Source organism: Dromiciops gliroides, chromosome 1 (assembly GCF_019393635.1).
Source record: "Dromiciops gliroides isolate mDroGli1 chromosome 1, mDroGli1.pri, whole genome shotgun sequence".
Lineage (NCBI taxonomy): Eukaryota > Metazoa > Chordata > Mammalia > Microbiotheria > Microbiotheriidae > Dromiciops > Dromiciops gliroides.
The window spans coordinates 51,961,980-51,973,591 of NC_057861.1; positions in this window are offsets into that span (position 1 = coordinate 51,961,980).

Consider the following 11,612-nt stretch of genomic DNA (forward strand, 5'->3'; position numbering starts at 1 on the left):
ACTCACCCCTCCCTGCAAGGGAGCAGGAACATAGCAGGAACATTTGTTCCTGCTGGGAACACCCCAAAGGCCCCGGGTGAACCCAGAGGAAAGGTTAGTCACTGACTAGCACCCTCCCTACACCGCACCCTGTACTCTTTGATCCAGTGGCCCTGGCCTCGCCGATGTTCTTTGAATAAGACACTCCCATCTCCCAACCCTGGGCATTTGTATGGGCTGTCCCCCATGCCTAGAATTGTCTCTTCTCATCTTGTTAACTGGCATCCTTCACATCCCAACTCTCACCTTCTACTGGAAAACCTTTCTGGATCCTCCTTCATTCTGGTGCCTTCTTTCTGTTGATTATTTCTTATTTTAAAATGTGTATAGCTTGGGGGCAGCTAGGTGGCACAGTGGATAAAGCACTGGCCCTGGATTCAGGAGGACCTGAGTTCAAATCTGACCTCAGTCACTTAACACCAGCTGTGTGACCCTGGGCAAGTCACTTAACCCCCATTGCCCCACCAAAACCAAACAAAAACAGAAAGACTGATTTCTTGGGGCAGCTAGGTGGCATAGTGGATAAAGCACTGGCCCTGGACTCAGGAGGACCCAAGTTCAAATCCGGCCTCAGACATTTGACATGTACTAGCTGTGTGACCCTGGGCAAGTCACTTAACCCCAATTACCTCACCCAAAAAATAAAATGTATTATAGCTTGTATGTACAGACTTCTTTGCATGTTATCTCACCCATTAGGCTGGGAGCTCTTCACAAAAGGCAGGGACTGTCTTTTACTTTTCTTTGTATTCCCTATGTTTAGCATAATGCCTTGCACATATCAGGCACTTAATAAATGTTTATTGATTGATTAACCCTCTGCCAGCCAGGGAACCTGCTACCTACCACCCCCTTACCTGCCCCCATGATCTAGTCAAATGTAATAGCTATTGAAGAGGAGAGCAGGAACATCTATACCCAAATAGTACCCTCTGAGAAAGGAGAGGAACCCCCTCAATACCCACCCCCAACCCCTCACCCCCACCTTCCATCAGCCACCCAAGTGAAAGCTACCCAACGTAGTGTAATGCCCTTTGCATCATCCCTGGAGACTAATGAACTTCCTAGCCATTTGCAACCAACTACTACCCTTGAGTTCTGTTTCCTTCCCTAGCCTTGTAATAATTAACATCTGTTTAGGAGAATATGATTGCAGAACCTCTCCTTACATTCTTCCGTTCCCATTCCCCTGAACCTCACCCATGTCCCAGTCCAATACCATTCACCCCTTCCACTGGGCTCTTGGTATTTTCATACCATAGTGAACAAACTTGCCTTTATCCTGGACCTCTTTACCTCACACTCTACATGGATCAGCTCTTCCTGAGACCTGACTCCTCCCTGAAGTCAGCAAGTCCCCAGTAAACACCTCCAGGACTGGATGTACCACTGTGTAGGACTGGTTCCCCCAACTCGACCCTCTCTTGCACACACATACAAGCAGGTCCTTGTTTACACTGTCACTTCTAGATTCCCTTATCTCCCTCAGTAACCTTTCCTCCTGAGTCCACTTAAGCCAAATTCCCCACTCAACCCAAAGTTCTAACATACCAAAGCCCCGGGTCATTCTCCCCTCTCAAAGAGTTAACAACTGATTCACTATCCCGCCCCCCCCCCCAGGTGATTGTTATCTTCCATGAAGATGCTCGAAAACTTCTCATTTCCTCAACCTCTTAGGTCATTCCTGACCTACTCCCTCACTGGACCTTAGCCACACATAGGGATGATCAACAGAGACAGAGACATACAAAGACAAAAGAAAGACGGGGAGAGAGGGAGGAGGGAAGGGGATCCGTTAAATGGGATAGAAGGGTTTGGCTTTGACAAGGAGGGCCACTCATTTGTCAGAGCCTGGGAGATATTATCAAGGTATTCTGAGATGAAAAGAAAGGAGCTCACATCAAATGCCCTCAGATTTTTTTCAGTAAAAAGACAAGGGGGCGGCTAGGTAGCGCAGTGGATAAAGCACCCGCCCTGGATTCAGGAGTAGCTGAGTTCAAATCTGGCCTCAGACACTTGACACTTACTAGCTGTGTGACCCTGGCCAAGTCACAACCACCATTGCCCCCAAAAAACAACAAAAAAAAGACAAGGTCCTCAGCTGAGGGCAAGGAGGAAAAGAAGCTGTAGATAGCTTCTGAGGAGGGAGATAGGAACCTATTAAAACAAAAGTGACAGCAGTTAGGCTTAAGTGTTTTACTTCTGGCTGGACTGGGCTTGGCAGTCACTGGGTGGTGCCTGGTAGTTGCTAAGCTGGACCAGAGTGTTACCATTCACTTTTCAGCTAGAGCGCCAAAGAGGTCTTTCAGTTTTGCTTTTGTTTTTTGTTTTGTGTGAGGCAATTGGGGTTAAGTGACTTACCCAGGGTCACACAGCTAATAATTGTTAAGTGTCTGAGTCTGGATTTGAACTCAGGTCCTCCTGAATCCAGGGCCGGTGCCTGGGCACCTAGCTGCCCCAAAGAGGTCTTTCAGTGAGGGCAAGGACCCCTAGCCTACGAATGGAAGAAGGTTGTGGTCTCACTGGGGTACTACCTCTTTCACAAAGAACAGAAAAGGGGATCATAATGTGAAACCGAACTTCTGTTAATAAAGGGTGTTTTTTTTTAAGTAAATTAATCTTTGGGGGTTATAACAGTTTCCCTTCTAATTTTAACTGCATTCATTTTGTGCAAAAACTTTTCTTCTGTGATATTTTCTATCCTTTGGTCATGAACTCTTCCCTATCCATAGTCATGAGAGATATTTTCTTCTTTGTTTTACTTTGTTTCCAAAGTGACCTTTTATATCTAGGTCACATATCCATCTAAAGTTTATGGTGGCATATGGCCCTGAAGTTGGGAGGACCTGACTTTTCAAATCTTACCTCAAACACTTACTTGCTGTGTGACCCTGGGCAAGTCACTTAATCCCAATTGCCTTAAACATCCAGGGATATCTTCAGTCATCCTGATGTATATCTTGCCACTGGACCCAGATGGCTTTTGGAGGAGAGAGTGAGGCTGGTGAGTTGCACAGCCCTCTCTCACTTAGATCAAATTCAGTGCAAATCATGACATCACCCTGATGTCATAGTCCTCTTCGAGAATGAAAGACAACAATAGTTGGCATATAGTATGAGATCCTGGTTTAACCCTAATTTCTTCCAGATTGCTTTTTAGTTTTTCCAACAGTTTTTGTCCAAAAAAACAAAGGGAATCTTCAGGATTCCATTATCACCATTATTGTTCAACAATGTCCTTGAAATGCTAACTTTAGCAATAAGTCAAGAAAAAGAAATCAAGAAATAAGCATAGGAAACAGAACTATTTTTTTTTGCAGGGCAATGAGGGTTAAGAGACTTGCCCAGGGTCATACAGCTAGTAAGTGTCAAGGGTCTGAGGTCAGATTTGAACTCGGGTCCTCCTGAATCCAGGGCCAGTGCTTTATCCATTGTGCCACCTAGCTGCCCCAGAACTATTACTTTTTGCAGATGATATATATTCTTAGAGAATACTAGAAAATAAACTAAAAAACTAGTTAAAACAATTAACTACTTTAGCAAAGTTGCAGTATAGAAAATAAACCCACACAAATTACCAGCATTTCTATATATTACCAACAAAGCCCAGCAGGAAGAGATAGAGAAATTCCACTTAAAATAACTACAGATAATATAAAATGTTAGGGAGCCTACCTTCCAAGACACACACAGGAATTATATGAACACAACTGAAAAACACTCATCACAAAAATATAGCTATAAATAACTGGAGAAATGTCAATTGCTTTTAGGTAAGCCAAGCCAATATAATAAAAATAACAATACTACTTAAATGAATTTACTTATTCAGTGCCATGCCAATCACCCTATCAAAGATAAACTTATAGAGCTAGAAAAAAATTTTAAAATTCATCTGGAGGAACAAAAGAATTAAGGAAAAAAATTGAAGAAAGGGGCCCTGGGCATACCATATCACAAAGTATATTACAAAGAATTTAATTAAAACAATTTCATACCAGATAAAAATGGAGTGGTTGCTCAATGGAATAGATTAGGTAAAAACATATAAAAGCAAATGAGCACAGTTAGTGTTTGATAACCCCCCAAATCCCAGCTACTGGGGCAAGAAGTCACTAATTGACAAGAACTACTGGGAAAAACTGGAAAGTAGTCTGGCAGAACATCTCACACTTTATACCAGGACAAGCTCAAAATGGGTCCATGATTTAGGCATAAAGAGTGATATAACAAACAAATTAGTGATACATGGAAGAAGTTACCTATTAGACCTAGGGATAGGGGAAGAGTTAATGACCAAGCAAGAGATAGGTTTGTGGGAGGCAAAATAATAATTTTTTTAAAATAGTGTTTTATTTTTTCCCAATTATATCTAAAGACAATTTTTAGCACTGCTTTTTACAAGATTTTGAGTTCCAAATTTTTCTTCCCCTCCCTTCTCCCCTCCCCTCTTCTTAAAATGGTAAGCAATTTGATATAGGTTACATACATGCGATCATGTAAAACATTTCCATATTAGTCACAGTTGTGAAAGAAGACCAAAGGGAAAAAAGAGACCAAGAGGAAAAAAAATGAAAAAAATAAAGTGAAAAAGTATCATTTGATCTGTATTCGGAGTCCATTGGTTCTTTATTTTTATGTGGATAGCATAAAATGGATAATTTTGAATACATTACATTTTTAAAATTTCACAAACAAAACAAATGCAGTCAAAATTATAAAAAGCAGGAAACTGGGAAGCAAATTTTTTACAGCAAATTTTTCTGATAAAGGTCTCATTTCTCTTTTTTTTTTTCCCCAGGGCAATGGGGATTAAGTGACTTGTCCAGGGTCACACAGCTAGTAAGTGTCAAGTGTCTGAGGCTGGATTTGAACTCAGGTACTCCTGAATCCAGGGCCGGTGCTTTATCCACTGTGCCATCTAGCTGCCCCTAAAAGGTCTCATTTCTCAAATGTATAGAGAACTGAGCCAAATTTATAAAAATAGGACCCATTCCACAATTGATAAATGGTCAAAGGATATGAACTGGACATTTTCAGAGGAAGAAATCAAAACTGTAAATAATCATATGGGAAAAAAATCTCAAAAATCATCAATAATTGGAGAAATGCAAATTAAAATACCTCAGAGGTACCACCAAATACTCATCAGATTGTTGAAGATATCAGAAAAGGAAAATGACAAATGCTAGGGGAGTTATGAGAAAATAGGTATGCTAATGCACTGTTGGTGGAATAGTTAACTAGTCCAATCATTTCTCTTTTTTCTTGGTTTTTTTTGGTGAAGCAAGTGGGGTTAAATGACTTGCCTAGGGTCACACAGCTAGTAAGTATAAAGTGTCTGAGGCTGAATTTGAACTCAGGTCCTCCTGAATCCTGGCTGCCCCAGTCCAATCATTTCAAAGAACAATTTTGAATTATGCCTAAAGGGTTATAATACTGTATACCCTTTGACCCAGTGATACTGCTTCTATGTCTATGATCCAAGGTGAGCAAAGAAAAAAGAAAAGAATCTATATATACACAAATATTTCTAGAAGCTCTTTTTGTGGTGGCAAAGAATTGAAAAGTGAGGGGATGTCTATCAACTGGGGAACAACTGAACAAGTTATGAATTATGAATGTGATGTAATACACTATAAGAAATAAACAATGAAGGGGATGAATTCAGAAAAACCTGAAAGGAATTATATGAATTGATGCATAGTGAAGTAAAGAAAACCTTGTACACAATGACAGCAATATTGTAACAATAATCAACTGTAAAAGACTTAAGAAGTCTGATCAACACAATGATCCACCACATCACCAAAGGACTCATGATATAAAATGCTATCTACTTCTGGATAGAGAACTGATGGACTCAAAGTGTAGACTGAACCAGATTTCTTTACCTTTCTCTCCAGGGGAACATGGCTAATGCATAAATATGTTTTGCATGACTTCATATGTATAATGGGTATATTATTTCTTGCCTTCTCAGTGTATGGGGGAGGGGTTGGAGGGAGAGAGAGAATTTGGTACTGAAAAGAAAAATAATTTTTTTTTAAAGTGGGGGGAGTCTTTACTATTTCTCAGAAACTGCTGGGAAAACTGGGTAGCAGTCTGGCAGACATTAGCTTTCAGCCAACATTTCATGTCATACACCAAGGATAAGTTCCAAATAGATTCATAACTTAGAATAAAAGGTCACATAATAAACAAATTAGACTAGCAAGGAACAAATAAACTTTTGGAACTATGGAGAGTTCATGACTAAGCAAGTGATAAAAAGGATTACACAAGATAAAACGAACAATTATGATTATATGAAATTTTGAAGTTTTGGCACAAATATATAAAGTAAAAATTAAAAGGGAAACAGGTGAATAAGAAAAATATTTGCAGCAAGTTTATCTAATACAGGTCTTGAAGCTAAGACACAAAAGGAATTGATTCTCCAGTAGAGGGTGTTCAACAGTGGTAAAGGCTTCAGAAAAGTCAAGAAGTATGAGAACTGAGAAAAGGCTGTGACTTTTGGCAGTTAAGAGATCACTTTGGAGAGGGCAGTTTCAGTTGGGTGAAGAGCTTTGGAAGTCAGTGGGAGGTGTTGGTTAAACAAGCTGAAGGAAAGAAAACAAACATGACACTACACAAAATGTGAATTGGAGAAGGTCTGATGGGGAGGGTTTCTTTACTGATTGGGGAGAAAAGGGAAGGTTTCCAGGAGGAGAAGGAAATGGCATTTGAGTTGTTTTTTAAGACAGGAAAGAATACAACAGGCAAAGAGGAGAAGGAAGCGGATTCCAGGCAGACAGGGGCATGAGGATGCAATGCATGTATCATCAGGGGGGTAAAAGGGAATCATGCTGTCTTGCTAGGGTGCAGGGAGACATGAGGTTGAGAAGTAAGAGGTTGGGGAGGGCTTTGCACACAAGGCAGGAGTACAAAGTTTAAGCACTGGTAGAGACCTAAGTTTTCTAGGGGGCAGCTAGGCAGCATAATGTTTTGATAAAGCATTGGCTCTAGAGGCAGGAGGACCTAAGTTCAAATCTCACATCAGACACTTACTAGCTGTGTGACACTGGGCAAATCACTTAACCCTGATTGCCTCAAATATCCCGGGGCCATCTCCAGTCGTCCAGATGTGTATCTTGCCACTGGACCCATATGGCTCCGGAGGAGAGAGTGAGGTTGATGACCTTGCACAGCCCTCCTTCACTTACCTCTTCCATAATGAAGGATAAACAACAAGGATTCTAGAGTTTGTTGTTGGACCCTAAGACCACAACTTGGGACATCTGTCATGATTAGATTTCATCCTGTTATTAGATTCGTCCCAGTGTTGAATTAACTGGTCAGAGCCTGCCTAATTGAAAACTGGAAAAAACTGAGCACTCCTCTCTGCTAACAAGTAGGAAGAATGTGGGAGAGAAACACCCGGGAGGCTCCTGTTCTGATGAAACAAACTCCCCAAATTAGGCTGGGAGGCAAGAAACCCAGGTTCTAGGTCAGGCTGGATGACCTCAGGCAATTCATTTAACTTCTAGGAATAGGATCCTCATTTCTACTGTAAGGAGGTTTAGGCAGTGAACAAAAGAACCTCTTTATTCCTTTTTTTTTTTGAACCCTAAACTCAATTTATTAGATATAGAAAAAAGATGATTTTACAAGCAATAAATAAAAATATACATAAAACCCATCAATTTGGATTATAAAAGATTTTCCTATTTAAAAAAAAATGTATCTGGGGCAGCTAGATGGCGCAGTGGATAGAGCCTGGAGTCAGGAGTACCTGAGTTCAAATCTGGCCTCAGATACTTAACACTTACTAGCTGTGTGACCCTAGGCAAGTCACTTAACCCCAATTGCCTCACTAAAAAAAAAAATGTATCTGGAAAGTTAAGAGTTATAGGACTTCAGGGGCAGCTAGATGGCGCAGTGGATAGAGCACCGGCCCTGGAGTCAGGAGGACCTGAGTTCAAATCCGGCCTCAGACACCTAACACTCACTAGCTGTGTGACCCTGGGCAAGACACTTAACCCCAATTGCCTCACTAAAAAAACAAAACAAAAAACAAAACAAAACAAGAGTTATAGGACTTCAAACCCAAATCAACTTTCCAAAAAAGCTAAGTTTTTTTTTTAAATTATAGAAGTATTTTATTATTTTCCAGTTACATGTAGAGATAGTTTTCAACATTTGTTTTTATAAGATTTCTAGTTTCAATTTTTCCCCTCCCTCCCCTAGACAGCAAGTAATCTGATATAGGTTATATATGTACAATAACATTAAACATATTTCTGCATTAGTCATGTTATAAGAGAAGAATCAGAGCAAAAAGGAAAAACCTCAAAAAAGAAAAACAACAGCACCAAAACCAAAAGAAATAGTATGGTTCAGTCTGCATCCATATTCCACAGTTCTTTTTTTTTTTTCCTGGATTTGGAGAGCCTTTTCCATCATGAGCCCTTTGGAACTATCTTGTACCATTGTATTGCTGAGAAGAATCAAGTCTATCACAACTGATCAACACATAATAGAACCTCTTTATTCTAAGGACACGTCTGGTGCTGACATTCTGTGTTCTAAGGATCCTTCCCCCAGTGTTGACATTCCATGTTCTAAGGTCCTGGAAGAGATCTAGGAAGCCGAATCCAACTCTTTCCTTTTACAGATAAGGAAACTGAGGCAGAAAGAGATTAAGTGACACAGAGCTAGTAAGGGTCTGAGATAGGATTCACTCAGTCTTCCTGACTCCAGGTCCAGCTCTATCCACTATATCAGCTCTGACATTCCTTGTCCCAGCCTTGAGATTCTGTGTTCTAGGGGCCTTGCCAGCCCTGCCAGTCTCTGTTCCAAGGGCACTTCTTAGTTCTGACATTCTGTGTTTTAAGGGCTCTCCCAGCTCTGACAGTTTATCAGATTATCTGAATCTGAGGTTCCTTCTATCTTTCATTGGTGATTAAAGACAGTAAAAAGGTAAGAAAATTTCCCTTAGTTGACAAAGGGAGGGGACTCCCAACCCTTTCTGGGGCGGGGGTCTTCTCAATAAGGATTTATTTCAGAGGCTGCAGCAAGGAAACGTGAAGCACTGAGACCCTTTGCCAGCATCTCCCCTGCTCTTACCTCCACTGTGGCGGGCACATTAGGGCACTGCTCAGTCAAGATCTGTTTTGAATGGTGAAAATCAAACCTTGGCATTGGCGGGAATAGGCAACTACTCCTGAAGCCTGGGCCAGAGGAGAAAGGGAAGGCAGCCAGGCTGTTCCTGACCTTTCCCTTAGTTGGCAGCCTCCCTGGGAGCCTCACTGAGCCCTGCTAAAGTCCTCCTGCTTCCCCAAAGAAGCCCAGAAAGGTAAGGCAGCCTCCTTTGGTGGTGGGAAAGGTAAGAGTGGGGCTAAATCACTGTGCACTTCATCTAGCTGAGCCTTGGTCGACTTATCTAGGAAACTCAACTTTAAAGTGCCTTGTAAACGAAAGGGCTTTGCAAATTGTAACTCATCGTGTAGGTCTCAGGGTTTACAGTGTAGCCAAAGCCTTACATAGAGCTAGAAGGGGCCCCAAAGATCACCTACTCCAGTTCTTAAGCTGGGATCCACAGGGTCTGATGGATTTCAGGGGGCCTAGGAACTTAGATGGAAAAAGAAAATTAAATCCTTATTTCCACTGACCTCTAACTGAAATTTAGCATGTCCTTACACCACAAATTTAAGAAGTCACATGATTCTAAAAGGGGGTCCATAAGGCTTCGCTGGTTCAATTCTTCCATTTCAGAGATGAGAAAAGTGAGGCCCATAGAAGATGAGACCAAGATCATCTAGATAGTGAATGAATAGTAGTTCTGAGGTCTGAACCCGTGTCTTTAATCCAAATCTCCACTAGACTTGGCTGCCTCTTTTTTTCCCCCTTGAACAAATCAGTTTGCCAAATCTCAACATTCACAGAGTACCTGTTATATGCCAGGTACTGTTCTGGGTCCCCCTAGGTCAAGGTCTGAATTTGAGTTCATATTATCTAAGGGAGGGAAAAAATAAACTAGATGGTCAAGCCTCAGGAATGTGAACAATTACACTTGCAACTGCTCTGCCCATGAGATGAAATCCAAGTCATGAGGTTAGTAGGAGAACATGGAACACAGAGAATGAGGCTGATGAGCAGGAAATGCATGTACCGGGCTGCCTGAGCTCTGAACGGGTTCCCTCTCGCAGGGTAAGGGAGATGGAATGAAGAGCCTTGTGGCTCTTCTTTAGCTTCTCAAGCACAGCACTAAGCTTGGTGCTGGAGAAGATGTAAAATTGTGATGAGTTAGGTTTTCTCCCCTTATAAAGCTTACTATAAAGTAGGTGAAAAACCATGGGTAACTATAATATACAATATTACATGTCATTGTACTATGGTGAAGCAAAAAGATTAACAGTATATACTGTGTTCTAGGTACAAGTCTGACAGAAATTTTTTGGTTTTGTTTTTGGTTTTTTTGCTGGGCAGTGAGGGTTAGGTGACTTGCCCAGGGTTACACAGCTAGTAAGTGTCAAGTGTCTGAAGTCGGATTTGAACTCAGGTCCTCCTGAATCCAGGGCCTGCCTGGATCCTGAGCCACCTAGCTGCCCCCCTAGAAATGGTTTTTATTAATTTGTCATTATTCTAATCTCAATTACTGATTTGAGAGAGAAGAGAAAGACAGAGACAGAGGGGTAAGAGAGACAGACAAGAGAGAAGAGAGGGAGAGAGACAGAGGTGAGAGGGAGAAACAGAGGGAGAGACAGAGAGACAAAGAGGTGGGGGGAGAGGAGAGAAAGGGAGGGAGGCAGGGAGGAGGAAAGGGGGAGAGGAGAGGGAGAAAGAGAGGGACAGATAGGGAGGTGTCTAAACTCACAGTCCCCTTATGCCCTCAGACAGGTATCTACCATGTGACATTTTTTTTTTTTTGCGGGGCAGTGGGGGTTAAGTGACTTGCCCAAGGTCACACAGCTAGTAAGTGTCAAGTGTCTGAGGCCGGATTTGAACTCAGGAACTCCTGAATCCAGGGCCGGTGCTTTATCCACTGTGCCACCTAGCCGCCCCTACCATGTGACATTTTAAAGTAACATTTGTAATATTACTAAACAAGGCAAGTTTCATAATATGTTTTTTTTTAAACCCATAATTAGGCAATTTAGGGTTAACATTTTATTTCCTCTAACAGGACAGCAGACACAATATTTTGGGAATACTCCTGGAGAACCATCCTTCTAAAACCACTACATCTTTTTCTTTTTTTTCTTTTTTTTTTTTTTTTGGTGAGGCAATTGGCGTTAAGTGACTTGCCCAGGGTCACACAGCTAGTGTCAAGTGTCTGAGGCTAGATTTGAACTCAGGTCCTCCTGAATCCAGGGCTGGTGCTCTATCCACTGTGCCATCTAGCTTCCCCTCACTACTTCTCTTTTCAATCACTCCCTTCCTGGGTGGCTAGATGGGGTACTGGACAGAATGCTGACCAGAAGTCAGGAAGATCTGAGTTCAGATTTGGCCCCGGACACTTACTAGCTGGGTGACCCTGGGAACATCACTTCACCCTGTATGCCTCAGTTTCCTCATCTATAAAAGGATTT